This window comes from Tamandua tetradactyla, chromosome 1 (genome assembly GCF_023851605.1).
Source record: "Tamandua tetradactyla isolate mTamTet1 chromosome 1, mTamTet1.pri, whole genome shotgun sequence".
Taxonomy (NCBI): Eukaryota; Metazoa; Chordata; class Mammalia; order Pilosa; family Myrmecophagidae; genus Tamandua; species Tamandua tetradactyla.
The window spans coordinates 66,985,747-67,012,001 of NC_135327.1; the positions used below are offsets into that span (position 1 = coordinate 66,985,747).

Below are 26,255 nucleotides of genomic sequence, written 5' to 3' on the forward strand. Positions count from 1 at the left end.
AGGACTTTGTATTTCTGTGACTCTCAGTCCTGCCCCCAGTACTCTTCTTACTTCTGCCTCCTGGCTTTGTGTGAGAGTTCTCTGTTCCCTTTTCTGCTTACTTATGATTGTTTTCTTTCAAAGATTGTCCAGAAGCTTCTTTTGCATGTACCCTGATAATACTTCAGTGTCACTCCTGCTTCTTTCTGTGGAATTGTTGAGATCTACAGTGATAGAACTAACCAAAAACAAGAAAATGACTTGACCTGTTGAAACTGACCTAACCTTTTGTGGTTGATTGAACTTCACCCACCCTGGCGAACTAGGAGTCACCCCACTTGCCTATTCAAAACAATCTCCAAAGCATACCAACTGTTTAACCACAGACATGTAACCACAAAGACATTGTTCTTTTGTTTTTGATTTTTCTCGATTACAACAAATCCTGCTCTATAAATATGCCGCTTTCCCTCCCCTTAGTGCGGGTCTTGGTTCAGTCAGTCCTTCAGGCTTGAGTGCTCCTTGGGCCATCCCTCTCAACCTCTCTAATAAAGCTTACCTTGATCCATTGAGGTCTATCCATTCCTTCTTTTTGAGAATTCTCCTCCTCTACACTCCTTCACTTTCCTTTCATACAGAACCCACCTCCTGGTGTGGTATCTCCCTACCCTCTCAGATGGAAAGCCCACTCAGGCAGATCCATGAAATGAGGATACTTTATTGCTTCTGAAGTGTGGGGCCCCCCATGATCCTCAAAACAGGATAATTCAGATCTCAGAAATATCCCATCAGAGTTTATGAAACCACACAGTTCTGAGCCAACCTGAGGTCGTGTGATGGGGGAGGGGAGCCCAGAACTCATGGACAAGACAAAGGAAGGCCAGATAGGCCCTTCAACAACTTCCTCCTTGGTCCTTAGTACAGAATGGAACTGGGGCAGCTGATCTCAAGTGGACTTCTTAGAGATGCCTCATCGGAGCTCCATAAACCCATGGAGAGCTCAACTGCTTCAGCTCCCCATTTACAAATATGGCTGAGCTAAAAAGTTGAAGCTAGAAATAGTACTATCACTCCCCCTCTCCCCTCACCCCAGTGCCTAACAGAGATGCCTGTTTGAGTCAACCTTGTAGGCAGTCCTAAGCCTGGGCACACATAGGAGGTCAATAGTAGCCTATGATGGGCTCAGGCAGTTATGTGCTTGCCGGTTATGAGCAAGCCTGGAGGGAAACTCCTGTTCATTATGGACAAGGCAGCCTTAAGCTGCTCAAAGTCATGGGTCCAATGCTGTCTATCAAGTTGGTTCTGGACAAGAGCCCACCTTGGAGCATAAACACAAGTGGTCTACTGCATGTCTGAGGACTAAATCTTACTAGGCACCAGCATTAGGGCCCACAGGGAGCCCCTTCCCCATGATCAGTTATTTCTGAGCCAGAATGAGACCAAGATAAGACCCTGATCCATGTTCAGCATGTTGCAGGGCTCCTCATGGCCCTCCTCTATCTCCCATACCCTCTGTGCACAGAGACTGTCCATCTTTTGGCAGCAGCTCAGTGGAAGGGAAGAGCATAGAGCCAATCAGCAGCAGGTCTTATTACTTTTGGAAATAAATGTAAGGGTGCCCTTGTGTGTGTGTGAAGTCAGAAGACACAAGTAATTCTAGAATGGTTATCACATGACCTGGTCTTTTCACATTTGTGAGGTTTGGGAAAACCAGGCAAGCCAGGAAAAGGTGCTCTCAATTTGCACCATGTAATGTCAGAGCTAGAAGACTCCAGATACTTTTGCAGATGCCTTTTTGAAAAGCTCTGATCACTACCAGAGGGCTTCCAGTGGCCATCTGGTCAACCAGAGCTCACCTGCATGCCCTTACATGAGGCCTCCTGATCCCTGTCCCCACTTCCCAAGGCTGAACATTTGTCCCATGGTTGGATCTCCACTTTGGAACGTACTTGTCTGTTTTTTCACCTATGTTTTGAAAAATTATCTTTCTTGCCACAATCTTTAATGAGCTCTGGGAGGGCACTGGGTCACAGAAGCAGTAAGGACAATTCACCAAATCCAAAATTCACAGACAATAGGAGAGAACCCAGGCTTCTGTTAAAATGTAGATGGGAACTGAAGTGTAGGGTCAAGGGCATTTCCCAAAGCCACACAGATAACTGATGTTTGGGGAGGAGGGACACAGCTATGACTGTGCCATGGCTTATGTTGCAAGGCCTGTGCTGAAGGTCCCTCTCCCATGCCAAGGAAACTTGGTACCTTGCTCTCTGCACTTCCAACCCCAACACAGAACATTCCCTAGATCTACTTAGTGAGCATCACTCATTCCTATTCCAGTATAGGTCAACAAGAATCTGTTGAGCCCTCACAATAGCCAGCTGCTGCTAGGCACTGGGCTTATGTTTGTAAACCTACACACATTTCAAACTACTTGAAGCCAGGAACTGTGTTAAATTCAGTTCTGTGCCCACTCCCACCTACAAACTCTCTCTACTCCTCCTCCTTAGCCTATAAGTTAAGCTCAGATGAAACATAAGTAAATGTTGAATGGATACAGTTGAAGAAAGAGATGTACCATTGGCCACAGAAGCTGAGTTCCTTTAGCTTAAGTGTCTGTGCCCCCTATGTTGTGTTTCTAAATATTTCAGTTTGTTTAGAAAGATGTGAAAGGGACTTTTGTGTTGCACAGCTGCACCAACTCATGTAAGAAATAATTGAAACAATGAAACAATCATGTCATTGCCTTATAGTATAGTTGTTTGTTGTGCTTACCATATGGTGCATCCCTGGAAGCCTCTTTATGGCAAGATTTTGCTTTTCTGTAGAAGTACTACTTTAATTTTATATATGGGGAATTGAGTTCTGGATCAAGGGGTCAGCACCAAATAGATATTAGGTTTGCTCAATAAAGATGTTTGGAAAGCATGGTTGTTCTTTGGGTTATCTGGAAATAATTAAATAAGTGCTTGGTGTTGTGAGGGCAGCAGGATCCACAAAGACAGCATCTCTACTCTCACAGTCTCCCGTCTTGGTGCCTTGGCACCTTGGAGATAAGGCATAGGTACAGAGAACTCTCCCATGGGGCAGGCTGAAGCCAGTGCCACCAGAGAGGTGGGAGGAGAGCTGGGTGGGTCTCAGCTCTGTGTACCTGAGAAGCCCCACAGAGGAAGTGGTGTTTAAGTCAAGCCTTGAATGATGGATAGGACTGGAATATACAAGGAAGCAGCTGCATAAAACACCACTGTGCAAAGGATACAAAGAAATAACTGTTAGAGATACAAGGGGAAATCGACCAGTTCATAATTATTATTCCTGTAATGATTTCATAAAACAAGAGATTGGGTAAGCAAAAAGTAGAGATATATAGATTTTGAATAACAATTAACAAACTTGATAAATATATGTCAAATATTTATTTTCTATCTCTATCATCTCATTCTCTGTTTTCTTTTCTCATCATCATCATCATCATCTAGCATCGTCTATTTATCTGTCACTACTCCCCAAACAGAAATATTCATTCTTTTTTGGATACCAATAGGGAATTAAAAAATTTAAATGATACAAGCCACATTCTTAGACTAAAAGGCAAAAGAATTTTTAATTTTTCCTTTTAATTAATTAAGTGCTTACCAAGTATTAATTACTTGGAAATTAGAAGTATGACTATGTAATTTTGGATTAAAGAGGAAATAAAAATAGAAATCTCATACTGTTTTGAAGCTAATGGCAGTAAAATCATCATCATGCATGATAATACACAAGATATGTTTATAAGCACACACAGGGGCAGGTATGTGTACTATCAGATAACCAGCATGCCTGGTAAGGGCACTGATGAGTGAGAATTGGGAGTTAGACTTAACATTCTTCACATCCACTCCTCTGCCAACTGACCATGGGTTTAACTTCTTCTTCTTTCTTTTCTTTTTGCATGGGCAGGCACCGGAAATCGAACATGGGTCTCCGGTATGGTAGGTGAGAACTCTGCCTACTGAGCTACTGTGACCCACCTGGGTTTAACTTCTGGGCCCAATGTGTTAAGAGAAGATAATACTGGGGAATGTTGAGGTGGAGGGGGAATTTCTGTACACTTTGTATGGCCCGATTTTCAGTATGCAGGATACATTTTTCAGTATGCAGGAACGATTGAAATAAAATTAACTAAGCACTCAACTCAATATGCTAGAAGGATATAGCAAAGAAAACCCAAAAAGAACAGAAGGGAGAAATAATGATGAAAGTGAAAATATTGAAATTTAGAAAAGAAAGAGGAGACACAATCAATAAAATAAATTTATTTTGAAAGACTCAAGACAGAAAACTTGAACAGCATAAAAAACCTAGAAGAAATTGGGACGTTAACCAGATATTTGCTTCTAAAATATAACAACAGACATTTTCTGCTTTCATCTATAAGCTGTTCTAAATCCTAGGCAAAGATGGAAGGTTCCCTAAATCATGCTGCAAGGCCAGCATCACCTTGGCCCACTAGGATTCACTGAGAGTTACAACTTTCAAGCTCTGAGAGTTATTGACAAGAAGCAGCTCTAAAGAAGTTGGTGATTTATTTTCATTATGTATCAAGAAGTCAGGCCAGAGGCAGCAATTTAAGGACGTCATTCGGGAATGAGGCTCATTCTTCCTCTCTTCTCTGCCACCCTCAGTGCATGGTTCTCAAGCTTGTGTGGGCTGCTGTAGCTCTAAGCATGATATAGGCATGAGGGTGAAGGGAAAAAACAGGTCTTGGGATTCCACCTTTTTATTCAGGAAGGCAAACTTTTCCCAGGGCCTTCTATATATACCTTTCTTCACCAGAGTATGCCTAGTTCCAAGGCAGGCTGGGAATAAAGTATTTTGCTTCTGGGCTCTAGAGTAAAAGTTGTGAGATAAAGGAGCGGGAATGGGTGCTCAATCAGTCAGACTGAAATGTTTTCCATGCCACCCAGAACAAGCCTAGCGTACAAGACAGGTATAGGTAGACGTGTCCTTACCTAAATCAAGGGCAGCCTCCAGAAGTCTGTAGCACTTGCATTTCTTAGTGGTGAAACATTAGAGTCATCTACGTTAAAGTCGGGAATGAAACAAAGATGCTCAATCTCACTGCTAAGAGACACTCAGTATTATGGAGGAGAAACTATTCAGTGCAACAAAGCTCTAAAAACAAACAATACATACTGGAATGGAAGAGTCAGAACTGTCTTGGCAGATACATTGGTCTATCTAGAAAATTCAGTAGAATCAATAAAACTAATTAAAACCAATGAGATTTCAGTGATGTCTAGATACAAAATCACTAACTTACTTATATATCAGCAATAATCAATAGAAATTATTGTGGGAAATATCCTGTTCACCATAGCCACAAACCTATTAAATATGTAGGAATAAACCAAATAAGACAAAATTATTAAGTTCTAACATATATAGAAAGCTTCTATACATCAAATAAAAAAGAAAAACCATAATTTTTAAAATGGAAAATTCGAAAAAAGAAATATAAATAAATATATAAAGAGCCATAAACAAATCAAATGGCAAATCTCAGGGGAATTAAATGAAAATAATGAGGTATTTTTCAGTCTAAAAATGAAAATGGTGAATATTATCAGGTGTTTGTGGGGGTGAGTTGGAAAGGGTGTTGTTAAAATATAAATTAATTTATTCTTTTTGGTGAACAATTTGGAAGTCTCCATGGAAAAAATAGGCATTCCTTTTAATCCAGAAATGTGAGAGAAATACTTCTATATTCACATGTGAGAGACATGTACTTAGCTTCAAGTCACCACATTTACCTTGGAATGTTCTGCAGAATTTACACTAGATAAGTGAGAATATGGAGTAGACTGCTAACAGTAGATCTCTCCCACTGATTACAACAATGCCTCTGGGCAGATAAAGTTACTTCAAAGGACTCAAGCGCAGGCAGACAGGAACTGAAGTCAAAGCCTGAAACACAGGGCTGGGGTAAGTTAATGGTCTTTGTTTTCATCCTTTGTCTCCTGGCTTTGACTTGAGACCATACTGAACCCTGGAACGGTGAAAAACTGACAGCTAAGACTCCAGGAGCAAACTTCTATTTCTAATCAGAAGATACGGAAAGGGTCCCCCACATGCCAGAGTGTGCTTGTGTTCCCCTTCGTTCATCTACCCTGACTCTTTTATTTCCAACCCTGCCCTGAGGCCAGCCCTAGTTGAGTAGCTGTACAGCCAGCACATGTCTAAAACTCCTAAAGAACATAAATCTGTGTTGGTTATCTGTTGCTGTGTATCAAAACCTAGTAGCTTAAAACAACAAACATATACTATCTCAGCCAGTTTCTGAGGGCCAAGAATCTGCAGGTAGCTGAGATAGCTTGAGAGAATGGCAGCCCCACACTTTCCAAAGGTTTGCAGTTTGTGGTCTCTTCTGAGATGTCCATCAAGTTCTTGGCTGGGGTTGCTGTCTCATCTAAAGGTTTGGCTGAGGCTGGAGAGCTGCTTCTGAATTCATGTGATCTTGTTGGGAGGATTTAGCTGTTCAGCACTCAGGTGTCTCCACCACAGATAGCTTCTTCTAGAGCTAATGATCAAAGAGAAAGTGAGCACCAGAATCCAACCAAGGTGGAAGCTACAGCACCACATAACTTAACCTCAGAAGTGTCAGAAAAGAATTCTGTCATAGGCTATTGGTTAGCCAGATGAACCATGTCCATAATGGGAGAAGACAACACAAGACACATACCACCTCTTTGGCCAGAAAAATTGGAAAGGGGGCCCTCCATGCTCCCAAAGTGTGGTGGAATCCCTATTATTTTTTATTTGTTTTCTTTTGTTCTTCTGCCTTTAAGGTGGTTTGTTTGCTTGGAACTGCAGAATGGAATGGAGGTTGTTCTAGTTTGAAAACTGCCAGAACGCAATATACCAAAAATGGAATGACTTCTAAAAAGAATTTAATAGGTTGCAAGTTTACAGTACTAAGCCTGTGAAAATGTCCAAATTAAAGCAAGGCTATGGAAATATCCAATCTAACGCATACGAGGAAAGATACCTTGGTTCAAGAAGGTTAATGATGTTCAAGGTTTCTCTTTCAACTGGCACATGGCAAACATGGTGACATCTGCTAGCTTTCTCTACAGGCTTCATGTTTTATAATGCTTCTCTGGGGGCATTTTACTTCTTCATCTGCAAAAATCTCTGGCTGTGTGGGCTCTAAAACTTTTTCCAAAATGGTTCCCTCTAAAGGACTTCAATAAGCAACCCCACCTTGAATAGGTGGTGACACATCTCCATGGAAACTACTTTTTCAAAAGTTACCACCCACAGTTGGGTGGGTCACATCTCCATGGAAACAATCAGAAAAGTGCCACCCAGCAAAATCAAATGGAGATTAAAGGACATGGCTTTTCTGGAGCACAAAAATGATTCAGACTGACACAGAGGCTAACATTCTGAAAGTCCCATTTTTCTGGCTAAAGGAATCAGCCTGGAAACTGAAAAAATGTGGGAAAATTTCTAACTGGAGAGGAGGGTCCCCTAATTCTGTGTATGAACCAGGGTATGTCCTGGGGTCACCCCAAGCTGAGCACATGGAGCAGACTCAAACAAGCGTAGCAAAGTCTTTGAAAGCAGGGCTATGACGAAAATACCTTCCCAAGTTCCAGGTTTGCCTGAGGGATGCAGGTGTTGGGCATACCCTTTCCCCATGTGGACAGTAGTGATTGACAGCACGTCCATCTCACTGTGAAGAGGAATTGCCTGTCCTTCTTCCTGAAACTGCCAGATAGGTCTCATGCCCTCCCTGCCAGTCCTCCACAGCCACTCTTACCCAAGAATGGTGCTGGTTTTCTCTCCATGCTGGTCCCTCCACTGGCCTTTGTCTACCACACCCAGAGCATAATGTTTTCAATGTTCATCCATGCTGTAGCAGGTATTGAGTCTTCATTCCTTTTTATGGCTGAATAATATTCCTTTGTGTGGATATATCACATTTTCTTTATACATTCATCTGTTAATGCACCTGTTTTTTTTCTTCTTTTGGCTATTATGAATAATGCTGCTATAAAAATTGTTGTTCAAGTATTTGTTTGAGTTCCTACTTTCAATCCTTTTAGGTAGATGCCTAGGAGTTGGATTGCTGGGTCATATGGTAATTCTATGTTCAATTTTTTGAAGAACCACCAAACTAGGTTTTTTTTTTTAAGCCAAACTAGTTTTTTACAGTGGCTTCACCATTTTACATTCCCAGCAACAATGCATGAGAGTTCCCATTTCTCTACATTCTCAACAACACTTGGTATTTTAATGGTAGCTATCCTTGTGGTTGTGAAGTGCTACCTTATAGTTTTGATTTGCTTTTCCCTATAACTAATGGTGTTGAACACCCTTCCATGTGCTTATTGGCCATTTGTATATTTTCTTTGAAGAAGTGTCCATTCAAGACCTTTGCCCATTTTAAAATTGGGTCGTTTGTCTTTTTGTTGTTGTGCTGTATGATTTAAAAATATGCTTTGGATATTAAACCCTTATCATGTTTTGGTTTATGGTTTGAAACTATTTTATTTTGTAGGTTGTATTTTGATTCTCTTGATGATACCCTTTGGTACATAAAAGTTTCAAATTTTGATGAAGTCCAATTTATCTATTTTTAATTTTGTTGCTTGTGTTTTTGGTGTGAAGTTTGAGAATCCATTGCCTAATACAAGGTCCTGAAGATGATCATGTTTTCTTCTAAGGCTTTTATAGTTTTCAGTCTTTGATCCATTTTGAGTTAATTTTGGTATATAGTATGAGGTAGGGGTCCACTTTCATTTTTGCATTTATCCCAGCACCATCTGTTGAAAAGACTATTCTTTCCCCATTAAGTGGGTTTAGCAACCTTGTCAAAGATCAATTGACTATAGATTGAGGATTTATTTCTGAACTCTCAATTCAATTCTATTTATCTATATATCTATCCTTGTGCCAGTATCACACTGTTTTACAATCAGGATGTGTGAGTCCTCCAACTTTATTCCTCTTTTTAAACATGTTTTTGGCTATTTGGGGCCGTTTACCCTTCCATATAAATTTGGTGATTGGCTTTTCCATTTCTACAAAGAAGGCTGTTGAATTTTGACTGGAATTTTGTTGACTCTGACATCTTAACAATAATAGCCTTCTAAACTACAAACATGGAATGCTCTTCCATTTATTGAAGTTATTGATTTCTTTTAGTGATGTTTTTAGTTTCCCATGTATAAATCCTTTACATTGCTAGTTAAATTTATTCCTAGATTCTTTTAGTTGTTATTTTAAATGCAATATTTTTCTTGATTTCCTCTTTAGAGTACTGTTCAATCCTATTGCATAGAAATGCTATTGCTTTTTGCATGTCATCTTGTACCCACCTGCAGTGGCTTGAACTATGTACCCCAATTTAGACATGGTCTTACACTTGATATGCATTTCTGTCAGTGTGTACCCAGTGTAATTAGGATCTCTTGAAGGTGTTATTTTAGTTAAGTTGTGGCCCAGCTGACTGAGAATAAGCTTCAGTATGGATTACTATAGTTTTTTGTTTTTTTTTTGTATGTGTATTGTGTGGTCACAGTTCATTCTTTTTCCATGTGAGTATCCCATTATTGCAGCACCATTTGTTCAATTTTGCTTGTTTGTTTGTTTTGTTGGTTTCTTTGTTTGTTTGGGAAGTGCATGGGCCAGGAATCAAACACAGGCCACATGGCAGGTGAGAATTCTATGATTGAACTACCCTCACACCCCCCAAAGTTCTTTGTAAGGAGAAGAATTAAGTCATAGAGGGAGATAGTCATAAGGAGGTAACAGAAGCCAGAATTCAACAGAATCTGGAAGAGAAAGATAGGACTACATCATGAGGTAAGAAAGTCAGGGAACCCAAGGAATGCTGGTCAGCCAGAATGCAACCATTCCAGGAGTAAGCAAGCCTTCTAACCAGTGCCTTGATTTGAATTCCTGTTCTCTGAGAACAACAGCCAATAAATTCCTGTTGTTTAAGTCAACCTATTGTTTGGTATGTGTCATAACAGCCTGGGAAACTAAGACACTTCCATTTTGCTGAATTCCTTTGTTAGCTCTCTGTGCTGGTTTGAAAGGATTTGTGTACCCTAGAAAAATTTTAATCCTAATCAATCTTGTGAGAACAACAGTTTCTTCTAACCCCTATTCAGTATGATAGGATTGGAAACTTGATTAGGTTATCTCCATGGAGATATGACTCAATCAGTTGTGGGTTTTAAACTTGATTAGATAGAGACCTGTCTCCACCCATTCTATCTGAGTCTTGATTAGTTTATTGGAATCCTATAAAAGACAAGACATTTCAGAGAGACTTCCTTTTTGAGAACAAGGAGAGAGCCACAGAATCATGACAGAAGGATGAGAGAACCACAGAGTCCGCCAGCCAGCAACCTTTGGAAATGAAGAAGAAAAATGCCCGTGGGAGCTTCATGAAGTAAGAGGCCTGAAGAGGAAGCTAGCAGATGCTGCCATGTTTACCACATCCCTTTCTAGTTGAGAATTTCATCGGCCTTCTTGAGTGATGGTAACCTCTTGTTGGTATCTTAATTTAGACGTTTTTATAGATTTGCTTTAATTGGGACATTTTCTCGGCTTTAGAACTGTAAACTTGGAACTTATTAAATTCCCTTTGTTAAAAGCCATTCCATTTCTGGTATATTGCATTCTGGCAGCTAGCAAACTAGAACACTCATATCTTTGTTACAAATTGCTTTTTTGATTGTTTATATTTAGAGTCGTCATCTGAAAATAGGGAAAGTTTTGCTTCTTCCTTTCCAATTGGATGTCATTTATTTCTTTTTCTTGCCTAATCTTTCTGGTTAGAATTTCAATACAGTGTTGGATAGCAGTGGTGACAGTGGGTATCCTTATCTGGTTCCTGACTCAAGAAGAAACTCCTCAACAGACTTGTTGTTTTACTAACAAGTAAAAACAGTGAATCAGTAATAAAAAACCTAGCCCAGAAGAAAATAATTTGTGTTTCTAGAAATTTGTCCATTTAATTTTTTGGCATACAATTGTGTATAGTAACCTCTAAAAATCCTTTTTGTATCTGTAGGGTTGGCAGTAATGTCCCCTCCTTCATTTCTGATTTTATTTACTTTCATCCTCTCTCTTTTTTTTTTCTTGTCAGTCTAGCTAAAGGTTTATTGATTTTATTGATTGTTTCAAAAGCCAATTTTGGTTTTATTGATTCTGTTGTTTTACTATTCTCTATTCATTTATTTCTGCTCTAATCTTTTCTATTTCCTTCCTTATGCTTAGTTTGGGTTTAGATTGCTTTTCTTGTTCTAGTAGCTCCAGGTATGAGGTTAGGTTACTGATGAGATTTCTTCTTTTTTTAATTTTTCATTATTTTATTAGATTTATTTTAGTGTTTATGAATGTCAAACTTTGATGGCATGCCCTCCAACATAAAGTTTGGTCCACTAAAAGTTATAAATACTCCTCCTATAAAAAATAAATTCAACCTTATGATTGGAAAAAAAACAAAACAAAACAGAACAGAGAATTTTGGCATAGACCTATGAGTCAGCTTGAAAAACAAGGGTAAGTTTCAGCTGTATAGAGGAACATTCTAGAATCCACTTAGAAGCATTTGGCAAAACAACTGGCCCAGTACTATTGAGGTTGTTTTGCCTCAGAGGGGGAGAGGATGCACGGGAGGGTGCCAAAGGTGCACAACCACCACAGAAACACTTACTCAAAATTAGCCAAAATTCAATATAGAATATACAACAACAAGAATACTCTTAACATTATTCAATGCCTGGACAGCAAGTTGCAAGCTTAGACCAAGTGCCTTAGCAGGAACCATATTCAACATGTTATAAGACTTTAAAGGTGAGGAAAACTTCAACATTCGTAGATGGTGTCTTGTGTACAAGTACATTAGTTTCCTGAGTGTTGACGACAACCATACCACACACAAACCACACATAAATCTGAACTGCCTAACCTTCCACCATTCTCTTGAGTATTAAACCTAGGCCACTTTTCATCACTTGTAGGAGTGTCTTTTATTCTTTATTTTCAATGTAAATACTTGCTCCTTAGGACACTGGCAGTTTTACTTCTTCCACTCTTTCCTCCTCAGAGGTTAAGTGTCCTTGGATACTGCCTGGTGCATTGTTGTAGCTTCAAAATGGTCCTTAGCATCTGGCTTAGCCCCACCTTCTAGTTACAAAACAGCAATCTCATGACTGTTTTTTGAAGCTGCATAATGTACGGGAGTACAGTCATTTTGATTGACAGCATTCACTTGAGCACCTTTTGCCAGAAGGGCTTTCACAATCTCATCCTGGCCAGCAGAAGCAGCAATATAAAGAGGAAACTAGCCTGCGTCATCTTTATCATTCACTGGCACTCCAAGTTGCAGCAAGAATTCAACAATCTCTGTATGTTCTACTGAGCATGCCCAATCCAGTGCAGTTCTGCTGTCCTGGTGAATTTGTACAGTCAATGATTTTATTAGCCAGGAACTTCTCCTTTAACTCCTCCAGCTTTCCAGTGTAGGCCAGATGGCAGACCATTTCCTCTTTTTTAATGTAAGCATTTAGAGCCAAAAGTTTACTTATGAGCACTGCCTTTGCTGTATCCCATAAGTTTTGGTGTATTGCGCCTTCATTTTTATTCATCTCAACTCTCGTTTTGATTTTATTCACCTATTGGTTATTTGAATGCATTGTTTAACTTACACATGTTTGTGAATTTTCAAGTTCTCCCTCTGTTATTTATTTTTAGCTCGATTTCATCATGATTGAAGAAGATAATTGGTATGATTTTAATCTTTTAAAATTTTTCGAGTCTTGTTTTGTGACCTAACATATGTGACCCATGTGCAGTAAAGAAGAATATATATTCTGTTGCTGTTGGGAAATAGTCTATATATGTCTACTAGGTCTAGTTAGTTTATAGTATCATTCAAGCCTTCTATTTCCTTATTGATCTTCTGTCTAGATGTACTGTCATTATTGAAAGTGGTGTATTGATTTCTCCTACTATTAATGTAGAGCCATTTATTTCTCCCTTGAATTGTCAATATTTGCTTCATGTATTTTGGGGCTTTTCTTTTAGGTGCATATATAGTTATAAATGCTATATCTTTATGATGAATTGTCCCTTTAATCAATATATAGTGCCCTTCTTGGTCCCTTTTAATAATTTTGACTTAATCTATTTTATATGATATTATTATGATGGCCACACTCACTTTCTCTTGAATACTATTTGCATAGAATATTTTTTTACAACCTGTCACTTTCAACCTACTTGTGTCTTTGAATTTAAGGTGAGTCTCTTATAAATAACATATAGTCAGGCCATGCTTTTAAATCCATTCAGCCAGTTTCTGCCCTTTGATTGGAAGATTTAATCTATTACATTTAAAGTAACTGCTAATAATGCAGGACTTTATTTTGCCATTTTGCTCTTTTTTTTGTAATTCTTATACATTTTTTGTCCCTTAATTCTACCATTACTACTTACTTTTGTATTTAGTTGATTTTTTTTTTGTAATGAACCCTTTAGAATAAATGTTCATTTCCTTTTGTGCATACTCATCTGATGTTTTCTTTGTGATTACCGTGGGGCTTAAATTTAACATCTGTGCTGGTTTGAAAGGAATGAGGTACCCTAGAAAAGCCATGTTTTAATCCTAATCAACCTTGTGGGAGCAACGGTTTCTTCTAATCCCTGCTCAATACTAAAGGTTGGAAACTTGTTTAGGTTATCTCCACGGAGATGTGACTCAATCAATTGTGGGTATTAAACTTGTTAGATGGAGACGTGTCTCCACCCATTCTACTTGGGTCTTGATTAGTTTACTGGAATCTTATATAAGAAGAAGTATTTTGGAGAAAGCTTCAGAATGTCACAGAACCACAAAGCAGAGTGTCCACCAGCCAGTGAATTTTGGAGATGAAGAAGGAAAACACCTCCCAGGAAGGTGTTTCATGAAGCAGGAAGCCTGGAGAGGAAGCCAGCAGATGATGCCATGTTCACCATGTCCCCTTCCAGATGACAGAGAAACCCTGACCGTGTCTGCCATGTGCCTTCCCAGTTGAAAGAGGAACTCTGAACTGCATTGGCTTCAACAATCAAAATATCTTTCTCTGGATGCTTTAGATTGGACATTTCTAGAGACTTGCTTTAATTGGGACATTTTCATGGCCTTAGAACAGTGAACTTGTAACTTATTAAATTCCCCTTTTTAAAAGCCATTCTGTTTCTGGTATATTGCATTCTGGCAGCTAACAAACTAGGACAACACTCTAAATACATATCAATCTCATGTGATTTGATACCAACTCAACTTCCATAGCATATCCAAATCGTGTCCCTATACCCCTCTGTCCCCCTACCTTGATGTTATTCTTGTCACAATCTATATATGTTTATTTTCCCAAATCATAGATTTATCATTACATTTAATGCATTTGCATTTTAGATCCTGTAGAAAATATCAAGTGGAGTTATAACCGAAAATACAACAATACTGGCTTTTATAATTATCTATTATCTTTGTTGGTAATCTTTATTTCTTTACCAGAAATGAGGGGATTTATGAAACTCACAAGTGGTTTTAATATAGGTCAGGGCTGAGAATGAGGGTTCAACTCTAGAGCTGTCATTTTCAAATGTGGCTGGGGAATCTGGTCCTGCCTCTAGAGAAGCTGATTTGATTGGTCCATGCAGACCCTAGGAGTTGATATATATATATGTTTTACAAGATCCCAGGTGATTCTAAAGTAGAAGATACACTGGTCTCTAGCCCTATGGCTCTCACCCCCAACTGAATATTGGAATTTAGATCTACTGGTTGAAAGGGAGGCCTTGCCAACAAAGAAGGAACTAGAATGTGAAGGCTTCCAAGGAGGAACAACTATGGTGAGTCCAGAGCCAGTTTGAACGGGCCAGTGAGCCAGGGGAACCACTTGAAAGTTTTAAGTTGGTGGTGGTGGGGGTCGTGGTATTGTTCACTCTTAAAGGAGGTTCCTCTGGGTGGCTGTGGAGAATGAAATTCAGGGGGCCAGGCACAGAGGCAGTGGCCTGGCTATCACCATGGTGATGAGGTGATACTGGCTCAGACTAAGGTGAGGGGGTACAGGGGTGGGAAGATGCTGGAGTGGTGATGGGTTAAACATGGTGACTGAAGGAAAGAGGGGTCAAGGGTGTCTCCTGGGTGTTTGCTGTGAGAGATCCAGGGTGTGGTGGTACCATTTTCTGAGATGGAGATTACGGTAGTATAAATACAGAAGTGGGAGATTGAGAATTCTGCTTTGGCCATAGATTGAGGTGACAATTAGGCCTTTAAGTGGAGAGATCATAAAGGCACAGGGACATATGAGTCTGGCACTTAGTGGGGTGGTTGAACCATCTCTGAGTCAAACAGTGCCCAGCCTAGCAGGAAGGCCCAGAGCAGTTACTTAATAGGTGTGTTTCTGAACAGAACAGTGCCTGCTTCTTAACTTTGCTTGAGGGTTTTGGAAGATGTTATATACTATAGAATCCCAGAGTGAGAAAGTAGTCTTATGATTCCTTTGGTATGTTTCCTCTTTGGGAGAGCATTCACATCCTAGGTGCCAGCTCCAGAGATGAGACTCACTCTTCACAAGTAATTCTGCCCCAGATGGCCTTTTGCAGGAGTGATGGGATGGATATCAAGATTTAAGCCATTTCATGGGGTGCATGAGAATGTGGAGCAGTGGCATGGGTCGTGTCCCTGCCTTGGTCACTGAGAGGGAGAGAGTGACCTGGTTGAGTGCACAAGAGCAGGTTCAGGAGGAGGTTAATGTGTCTTCATGGGCAGGTGGCAGTGGGGAAAGGAAAGTAAGAATGCTGTGCATTTTCTGAGAGGGTGTCATTTCTTCCACACCCATCACAAAACTATTTGCCCTTGATCCAAAAGACTTGGGCTTGCTGGACATGGCTATGTTTGCAGAGGGACCTGTCAGCCTCCAGGCTGGAGAGCCTCCACCTAGCATGGAGTTTCTGCTCTAGAGAAAAGCAGGAAACCCCTTGCAGTCACCCAAGGGCAGGAAGGTGAGGTGTTTCCTCTGTGCAGATAATTTCTGGGACTGTGAGGCCTGTAAATACTGGGAACATGCATTTATTCTACTGCATATTAGGACACTGACCTTCACCTCGGCCAGCACCTGCTAGAATTATGGGACCTCTGGCCAATGTTAGAAATCCCATCAGGGTATGAGCATGTGGGGAAACAGGGATAAAAAGTAGGAAAAGGCTTACAGGCAGCATCCTTGCAGGCCCTGGCTACCACCCGGGCTTATGGCTCAAGCTGCTTCTGACTTCTACAATAGTAGAAAATGAAGAGAGAGGGTGAAAACAAAGAGTAAGTTACTAGCATTCGACCCCACATCAGGGCATCAACATTTGTTCATTAATCTGTATTTTTAAAATGAACAGTGTGTCCTTAGAGTCATGAAGGCCATTCAGAGCAGCACACAAGTTTTCATGACTCAGGGCTTAAGAACAAGAGCTCTCTGCTGTCAGGTAGTTCAGTAGTATTTTGGGGACCATAATAATGCCCTTAGTGCTTCTAGTCTTAAAGCTTCCAGGATTAATTTGTGTGTCATAGAGACTTGAAATTTTTATAACAATGGTCTTTATTATGTTGAACCTGTTCAGAAATAGTTTTTCTTAGAGCACAACTTGGTTAGGAATAATGTTTCAGCATGTCTCCTTTAGTGATAGCTGGAGATTTAAAAGTAAGTAAGAGGCAGTCTTTTGGAAAAAAGGAGGTTGTCCAAGGTTAGTTCTCTTAAATCAGAAGAGGGTTTAGGTCATCCTCCTTTTTTTTTTCCTTAAATATTTTTATTGAGAAATTCTCACACATATACAGTCCATCCACAAAATGCAATCAGTGGCTCACATTATCTTCACATAGCTGTGTATTCATCACCACGATAATTTTTAGAACATTTGCGTCACTCCAGAAAAACAAATAAAGAAAAAACTCATACATCCCATACCCCTTAATTCTCCCTCTTATTGACCACAAGTATTGCAACCTACTTATTGTTTTTTCTTTTTTTTTTTACCCCTTATCCCCCCTACTATCTATTAATTTACTTTTTCTTATTTTTTACCCTGGATAAGAGGAGCATCAGACACGAAGTTTTCACAATCACATGGTCACATTGTAAAAGCTATGTAATTATGCAATCATCTTCAAGAATAAAGGCTACTGGAACAAAGTTCAATTCAGGTCATCTTCTTGACCTCTGGGTAATTGTGGCCAGGCAGTTGCTTACAGGTGCTTCTACTGTTCAGGAGACCTTGGGAGATGCAGCATTTCTGGGATTTTGTGGTTGGTTGCCCAGATAAAGATTCTTTGCAAGTTCCCCAGGGTGAATCATGGCCTGAAGTTCAGAAACATGGCCTGAAAGTCAAAGACAGCAGTTTATCATTTGCTAGCTGGTGCCTGCTCTCAGCTGTATTAAAAGATCTTGATGAGAGCTTTTCCTAAAACCTACTATCAATCCATTGCCATCCATCCATTCATCTTCCCACTTTTTGCTGAGGCAATGCTCAAGGATAAAGAGGAATTCCCAGGCTTACTCCCTGACAGGGGAAGCAGAGAGACCCACACATAACAAATATAACATGCCATATGCCAGGCAGAAGGATGAGCAAGGCATCTCATGGCATGGGGGAGGGCATCCCGCATGTGTTCCTGGTTTCATTAAAGGGTTTCGATGTGGTGGGCCTGGTTCAGCTCCAAACCACATATTGGGCACCCACTTTGTGCCAAGTTCCTGGAGGTGGGGGTGTAACAGTTGCTGTCCCTATTGAGTTCCTACAGAGTGCAATGGGGGTTAAAAATGACATTGACACTAAGTGCTGAAGAAAGGGGTGGGAAGTGGAAAGCGGCATAGGGCCAGAGCAAAGACTCTGTGGAGTGACAGCTGGAGAGAGATTCCTTCCCTGCCTATGGAGAGGCATAGTGGGAAGAAGTGAAGTGTAGTGAAAAGCACGTGGGTTTGGAAGTTTGGGCTGTGTTACTCACTGGCTGTGTGCGACTTTGGCCAAACTTCACCCACACTGATGTCTGAAGGTTAAGGTGATGGGACAGGAGGTCGTGGTGTTCTTCTCCCTGAGTGGGGAGCAACTTCTGTGGGCACCACCTGCCCAATACCCCCTTTCTCTGAGGAATTCAGTTGGGTCCAAAGTGAGCTCAGTAGAGGATTTAAATCCCAGTGAGCAGGGCACACCGGGAGGTCCTAAGGCCTGTTTCTGCTCCCCTTGATGCTGTAAATTCTTGTTCACAGCTGTCAAGGAGAATTGCCAACAGCAGAAAGGACCACAGACCCTGGTTTATTTAAAAATATAATTAATTTAATATACCGAATAAAGCAAAGAAAGAGGTTTGGGAACCATGTGGTTAGATGTGGTTTCTGTGTACATGTAGCTCACAAGTGCTGATTACATTACTAAAAATGAGTAATTCAATAACAAAACTACTAAATAAAAGCAGGTCCAGTGTGGGCTGATGGTGTTTCATGAAATCAGGGTTATGATCAATGTAATTCTGTGGGTCTGAGATCCTAAATGACAACTATAGAAATGTCATAAAAGTGATACGTGTTCATTGTAGATCATTCAGAAAACTCAGAGATGCAAAAAGGAAATAAAAGTAATTGCAGGTGGGTATTGGTGGCTCAGTGGCAGAGTTCTTGCCTGCCATGTTGGGGACCTGGGTTCGATTCTGGGTGCCTGCCCATGTAAAAAAAAACAAAATAAAATAATTGCAATTCTATTGTCCACATATACCCCTGTTAATATTTAGGCCCATGAATCATCTGTTCCTTTGCATCTCAGTTTTGATTGTGAACATATCTCCACATCAATAAATTGGCAATGTAACATAGATTTTTGTAATGGTTGCACAATAATCTATCATGGGAAGGTCTCTTAATTTGTTTGCAGTTTTCTGTATAAATCCATCCATGTTGATTTTAAGTTTTCAAGGCCATTATCAGTGCGTTTCCCTGGGTGTTGACCCTGGCTTCTGATGGTGCCCGTGTGGTATGTGCATCGTGTAGCTGCATTGCACTCTTAAGTAGATGGTAGTTGGTACTAGACCAATATTCTGACTACACATGGGTGGGATTCCACCAGCCTGTACTTATGAGACACAAGCTCTGGTCTCTGGACTGCAGAGGGATCTGGGTGACTGGTCTACCACCACCTGCCCTGCCCAGGCTTCAGGTCTCTTGGAAATCCAAAACTTATACCCCCAACAGGTACAAACCTAGGTATCTGCACAGGGAGTGGGAGAACCAATTGGTACCTGTGAGAGGGCTGAGTGCTTCACTGGTATAGGGCAGGGGCAAGTGAACCAGGCAAAGAAACTGCATAGACGGAGATGCAGGGTGTGTGTGTGTACCCTGCATGGAGGCAAGAGAGAGTCAGGGTGGCCATGTGGTTGAGAGGCAGAGTGGGCCAACAGCCTATAGGAAGGGTGCCTCGGATGAACCAGGTTGAAAGGGCTAGATTGAAAATTTGTGCTTTCTTCTAAGGCAATTATGTTCACTGTTAATTGCGGTGGTGAATTAGGCTATTGAAACTTGCTGAGCATGATCAACCCACATGTACACACACACACACACAGCACACACTTTGTTTTTCTAGAAAGCCCCTCTGCTTCTCCCTCTGTCAGCCCAGGCAGAGGAATCCTGCCTGTCCCTGGCCACAGTTTGGCTCTCCCTCACTTGCCAGCTGTCACCCCTAGTGGGCAGGGAGCCCCTGCAGGGGGTGTTATGACTTGCACAGTATCTCATCTCCAGGCATAACTGGGGGCTCAGGTCATGATCAGTGCTGGTCAGCCTTTGTGGATGAGCAAATGGGTTTTTCACACAACCTGTGAGAATCAATTCTATTGATCTTTAGGTTTTCACATGAACCAGGGTTTCAAAATATTTTTACTCAGCAGAATTACTGATGCTCAAGTAACAATCATAGTTGCATGTTTCTTTGTAATTCTCAGTACAGCAGGCACAAAATACTGATGCACTTCTTTATTCTAAATAGAAATACCTTTATTAATTTTCCTATTTTAAAAGCAAGACACATTTGTTGTAGAAAATTATGAAAGAGAGGGAAGTAGAAAGCAGAAAATAAACATCGTCTGTAATTTCACCATCCAGAGATGAACACTGCATATATAAACTCATTCCCCATTCTGTATGTATGTGTATGTATATATACATATATTCATATTATTTTGTTCTAGGCACATTATACAAAAGAATTTACATTTCAGATTAGAGAGTTACAGTGTACCCTGATTGCTATGTTTCTGATGACTATTGTTTACAAATGTTGGGAGATAAATTTGAATCCTGTAAGAAAATGGAAGGCATCCAAGTATTACTTTCTGTTTGACCTTGTTTTGAATTCCAGATGAAATGAACTTATAGATGTAAAATGAAAGCATAGAATGCTGGCAGGTTTATCCAGGGTGTGTTTATAAATCCAAGAACCTTCTTTCTTCCATGAGCTCCCAAATTCTGTCCACTCTTCTCGGGGGTGTTCTGGAATCTGCTGTAGCTGCCTTGTTTGTGCTCCATCTATACATCACCCCAACAGCCTCCAGCCCTCACACATTCATCCCACCTTCTCCCACATGCTGCCAGGGATAACTCTCCTGGGACTATCCTGCTGTTCTAATTTGCAAGCTGCCAGAATGCGATATACCAGAAAACTGCAGGGTTTTTAAAAGGGGGAATTTATTAAGTTGCAGGTTTACAATTCTAAAGCCATGAAAATGTTCAAATTAAGGCACCAACAAGAGGTTACCTTCAATCAAGAGAGGCTGATGAAGTTCAGGCTTTCTCTCTCAGCTGGAACAGCACAAGGTGAAGTCTGCTAGCTTTCTCTCCCAGTTTCTTGTTTCATGAAGCTCCTGGGGGCATTTTTCTTCTTCATCTCCAAAGGTCTTCAGCTGTGTGGGCTGTCATGACTCTTGTGGCTCTAAAGCTTTTTCCAAAACAGTTGCCTCTTAAAGGGCCCCAGTAAGCAACCCTACCTTGAATAGGTGGAGACACATCTCCATGGAAACCATCTAATCAAAAGTTACCAGACACAAATGGGTGGGTCACACATCCATGTCTAATCAAAAAGCTCCCACCAAGCCATATTGAATAAGGATTAGAGGACATGGCTTTTCTGGGGTACACAACATATTCAAAGTGGCATATCTACCATACAGATTTCTTTCCTTCCTAAATGCAATTTTATTGAGATACATTCACATACCATATAATCCGTCCAAAGTATACAATCAATGGCTTATAGTATCATTCTATAGTGTCTATCACCCATGATCCACCAACACATTTCCTGTTTTATTTTTTTCACTCTCAAAAATAATTGCACAAAAGCTAATTCCAGGATAATTCAATAATAGTTGCCTAAAAATAAAGCAAAAATGACCTACGGTTCTTCAACCTACAATTAAGACAAGTGAAATATGAGAAAACCTACTGAGAAACCAAGAACCAAAGAGAACATGGATGAGGGGTAGGAAATGCCTGTTACTATATGGTACAAGTGGTGACTGAAGTGTTTGTGAAAATGTGAACCAAGTCAGGTGCCAGTTAATATTCTAAAACTTCCTATTTCATGTCAACTACTCTAATAATTGCTTAGTTGTTTTATTTCCTGGGGGTGCCTAACCATAGGTCTGATAGTCTTTTCTATCCATAGAAATTGTTGTCAACATACCATGCCATGATATGCCCTGAAGCCAGCTAGATCTGCATACCTTAGCCATGGGATTTGAGGCAGACTTGCTCTGGGCCATTTCATGGGCTTGTTGGTGCCCTTCACTTTCTGAGTTTGTGTCTCACATGACCCATGAAGCCATGCAACCCTGGGTAGGTTGTTTTCAGGGTTATCATGTCACTAGCTGGTAATGGAGAATCCCAGGGTCCAGGGCAATCCAAGGCTGGTCTATAGAGAAGAACTCCAGACTTAAATACCTGAGACAAAGCTCAAATCTGGACAGGTCAGAGATGGGGAGGGTAGGGGAGGGTTGGAGCTTGACGCCCTTTGAACAGAGCCCAAGCCATTTTCTGGGACATGGCAGTGGGTTTGCTGCTGCCTGTATGGGAGAGTGGGGCTGGCTTAAAGCATATAGCGATGGACCTACCTGGGTTCTAGTCTCACTTCCCCGCCAACTCGTTGGACACTTCAGGACAAGTCACTGTGCCTCTAAGAATCTTCCTACTTCAACAAGTATTTTTTGCCTTCAGTTATACAGAAGTGCTCTAGGGTACACTTCTGTATGAAAAGAAGTGATCTCCTTGTCAGTGATCTTGAAACCAATAATAAGGTGGTTCCTGCCCCTCCAGGACCCATAATCCCTTGGAAAAGATGAGGAAAAATGCACTTGAGAGATGAAAATCAATGACCGAAACTTCATGAAGGAAGGTACTCAGTATGGTTATCTTGAGAGAAAAATATATTAATGAAACACCAAGTATAATTGAAGACCAGGGTGGGCAGAGATTGAGTTTTTTTAAGTAGCTACAACATATATGAAGAATCAAGGTCAGAGAGAGATTAGGGATTACCCCAATCCCAGTATCAGCCTCAGGGTACAGCTAGAGGAACTTCATCTGGCAAGGAGAATCACCTCAGAAAGAGCATCAGGGATCCCAGATAAGGGATAAAGAAACTGAGAACTTTGGGAGATTCTAAACCCTTTCTTTTCTCCTCTCTGTCTCTGCCTCTCGCTCTTCTTTGCTTGTTTCCTAAAAGGGAATTCTTCAATGCACAAGGAAGTGTTTGAGAGATACCAGGGAGAAGGAGTTTAGAGATAGTTTTGTATTCCTATGAGAAAACCTCAGGCTTGGAGAATAAGGGTGGCTTGGATGAGAGAGGAAAGCAGGTTGAGTCCCAGGGCCCACAGGAAGGAAAACAGAGGGTCACCGGGACTGTTCAAGGATGGGAAGGGAATCTTGGAGTTCCTTCAGCTAGAGATTAAAGGATTTCCTGAAGACGAAACCAATAGAGAAAGGACTCCGGACCTCCACTTCCTGGACCAAACAATAGCAAATCCGTTCTTATTGCTTCCTGCATTCCAGTTGCCATGCATAAGTACGTTATATCTTATAATCCCCCCATGACTTTATGAGGTAAATGCAATTTTTGTGGCTCTTTTGCAGATGAGGAAACTGAGGCCTCAGAATGGTTAGGTAACATACCCAAAGTCACAAAGCTAGTTAAGTGTTGGTGAGAAGATTAAATTACATTTTTTCCCCCCGCCTGGTTCCAAACATCTGTGCCTTTAATCACCTTCTGTATTGATCTGGGTATGAAAGAATTGCCAGAGCCTTTAGATAGAGAAACAGAAAGGCTCAATTTCCCTCCAGCTGGACCTCAGGGTATTGACCAGAGCAGCTTCTCTATCCCTTACCAAACTCCAGAAATCCCTGCCTTGTCAGAATGTCTGTGAAATGTTCAGCTGTCATTCACTATGGATTGTCTTTGGTTGCTGGATGGTGAGTCGTGGTAGGTAGATCTATATTCCTTTTAACTTGCACTATTAGAGCAGACTCAGGGAAGTGATCTCTCAAGTGCACCTCCCCTCACCACCATTTATCTGTGGGAAACTGAGGCACATGGAATGTTTTGAATATTAGTTCTATCCCATTTGTCTTGAATTTTTTCTTCAAGAACACCAATAACACAAATATTATTTCTTCTTTGTCTGTATTCTATTTCTACTCCTGTCTCTTTGACGTGTTTCACTTTTTCCTTTGTCTCACTTTTATTCTCTTGGTTGTTTTATGTGCACATTTGTTTCCTAATTATTTTTGCAGCAGTTCTCTATGGATTTTATTTTCCTTTTGTTTGTTTTGTGATACTGAGGTATTTTTATAAGCTTCCTAGTTTAATGCCATCCTTTTCTGTCAATCTGGCAGAGGACGGGTATGTGGGAAGATGGTGTTGGATTGTTTTGGAGCTGGGGGAGGGGGAAGCATCATCTGATTCTGTGGTTTTCCTTTGTCTTGCGAGATTCTCCACTTTCCACTTTTCCTTATTTTCCTGGTCATCATCCAATATCCAAAGGACTCTTTTTCTTCCCTTTTCTCCCTCAGAAGCTATGTGTTTGGAAGACCGTTTCTTGAATTGACATCTGCCTCTTCATATCTGCTCTTGGACCTTATGCTGTGAGTCACTGGGAGTCCTTCCTGCAGCCCTGCTTGGACAGAGCATATTCAGAGTTGGGTGGGATTGATCTTCTCAGGCTCCCTCCACTTCTCTCAGTCCTCTCCTTGGTCTTTCTCTGGCAGTCTTTGTAAGGCCAGGGCAGAGCATGTGATGGTTACTTTGAAGTCTTGGTATTTTTTATTTTCTAGTAATATTGAGGGTGTGGTTTTGCATAGAAATTTCATAGTTGTGGAGTTATTTCCTATTGTTTGGGGAGGCAGTTTTTTTTGTGTCCTGTGGTTGTAGAATTTTAACATCCTTCTTTCAGTTATGTGCAGAACAACTACGCTAACAAGTCAATCTATGGAAGATTTGAACAATTCCATGAGCTAATTGATGCCAATGGAATGCTATACCCAGTAACTGCAGAAACATACTATTTGCAAATGTGTATGGCATGTTCACAAAGGTATGCCATGTACCTGACTATAAAAACAAATTTGAATAAAAGTTTATTCTCTGCCCATGCTGAAATTAAATTAGAAGCAGAAGCAATAAGATATCTAGAAAATTTCCCAAATACTTGGAAATATGCAACATTTTTCTAAAAAGAATCCATGGGTCAAAGCAAAAAATACAATACAATACAGTAAAATAAAACCCACAGAGCAATTAGAAAATGTTTCACTTTTAATAGAAATAAATATATAATAATTTGTGTAATGCTGCCAAAGCAGTGCTTAGTGGAAATTTCTGTCATTATGTACTTATATTAGAAAAGAAGCAAAATTTAAATAATGATATGATTCCACCTTAAGAAGCTAGGAAAAAGGCAAATGAAACCCAAAGTAAGTAGAAGGAGAGTAGCATTAAAGAGAAGAGTAGAAATCAATGAAATGGAAAGAAAATGAATAGGAGAGAAATGAAGAAAATCCAAAGTTTGCTCTTGGGGAAGATTAATAAAATTGACAAAAACCTAGCAAGACTGTTTGCTAGGTTAGATCATTGATTTATTTCTTTGTTACATAAACATTCACAGATAAAACTTTTTCTCTGAGCACTTTTAGATGCATCCCATAAGTTTGGTATGTTGCATCTTCATTTTCATCTGTGCCAAAGTATTTCTTAATTTATCTTGTGATATCTTCTTTGTTCTGTTAGTTTTAAAGGAGTGTATTCAATTTCCACCTATTTGTGACTTGTGAATTTCTGAAATTTCCTTCTGTCATTGATTTCTGGTTTCATTCTATTGTGATTTGGAGAATATACTTTGCATGAATTTGATCCTTTTAAATTTATTGAGGCTTGTTTTATGGCTTTGCATAAATTCTTTCCTGGAAAATGTTCTACGTGTACTTGAGAAGAATGTGTATTTTATTGTTGGGAGGAGTGTTCTATGGATGCCCGTTAGATCTCATTGATTTTTAGTTTTGTTCAAATCTTCTAAATCCTTGCTAATTTTCTGCCCAATTGTTCTATCCATTATGGAAATGGCGTGTTAAATATTAGTCTCAAGTAGTCTATTTCTTCCTTCAATTCTGTCAGTTGTGCTTTATTTATTTTGAGGTCTTTTGTTATGTGCACATGTATTTCTAATTGCACAACATTCTGAGAGACAGACTCTTTAAAAATCAGTATAAAATATCCCTCCTTATCTATAGCAACAGTTTTTGTCCTAAAATCAACTTTGATATTAGTATAACCATGTTTGCAGGTTACTGTTTGCATGGTATGTATTTTTCCTTCTTTTTACTTTTAATCTATTTGTGTATTTGAATATGAGCCTTGTCTTCTGAAGATAACAGGTAGTTAGATCTTGTTTGTTTTTATCCGTTATGACAATATCTGCCTTTTGACTGGCAGACCTTTTGACTGCCTGCATTTTACCTCTTGTTTTTTATACATTTAATGACTTTTATTCCTCTACTTCCTTTTACTAACATCTTTTGTCTTACTTGGTATTTTATAGTGTAAAATTTTAATTCCTTACTGACTTTAAGTGTATTTTGGAGCTCTTTCTCTAGGGCTTATAGTATACAATCTTAGTGAATCAGAATTTACTTCAGATTTTTACTAAC

The 26,255-nt window shown here is 40.1% G+C and overlaps 1 long non-coding RNA gene across 2 annotated transcripts in view; it reads left to right on the forward strand.

Annotated features, from left to right (window-relative positions):
• The first annotated feature begins 14,829 nt into the window (after positions 1 to 14,829).
• LOC143684770 (uncharacterized) overlaps positions 14,830 to 26,255 on the forward strand; it is a 114,008-nt gene continuing 102,582 nt past the window's right edge. The window contains exon 1 of one of the 2 annotated variants that reach the window (XR_013176161.1): positions 14,830 to 14,883. This is a non-coding gene — a long non-coding RNA (uncharacterized LOC143684770). The remainder of the gene's footprint in view (positions 14,884 to 26,255) is intronic. The other variant, XR_013176157.1, reaches the window with a different exon arrangement.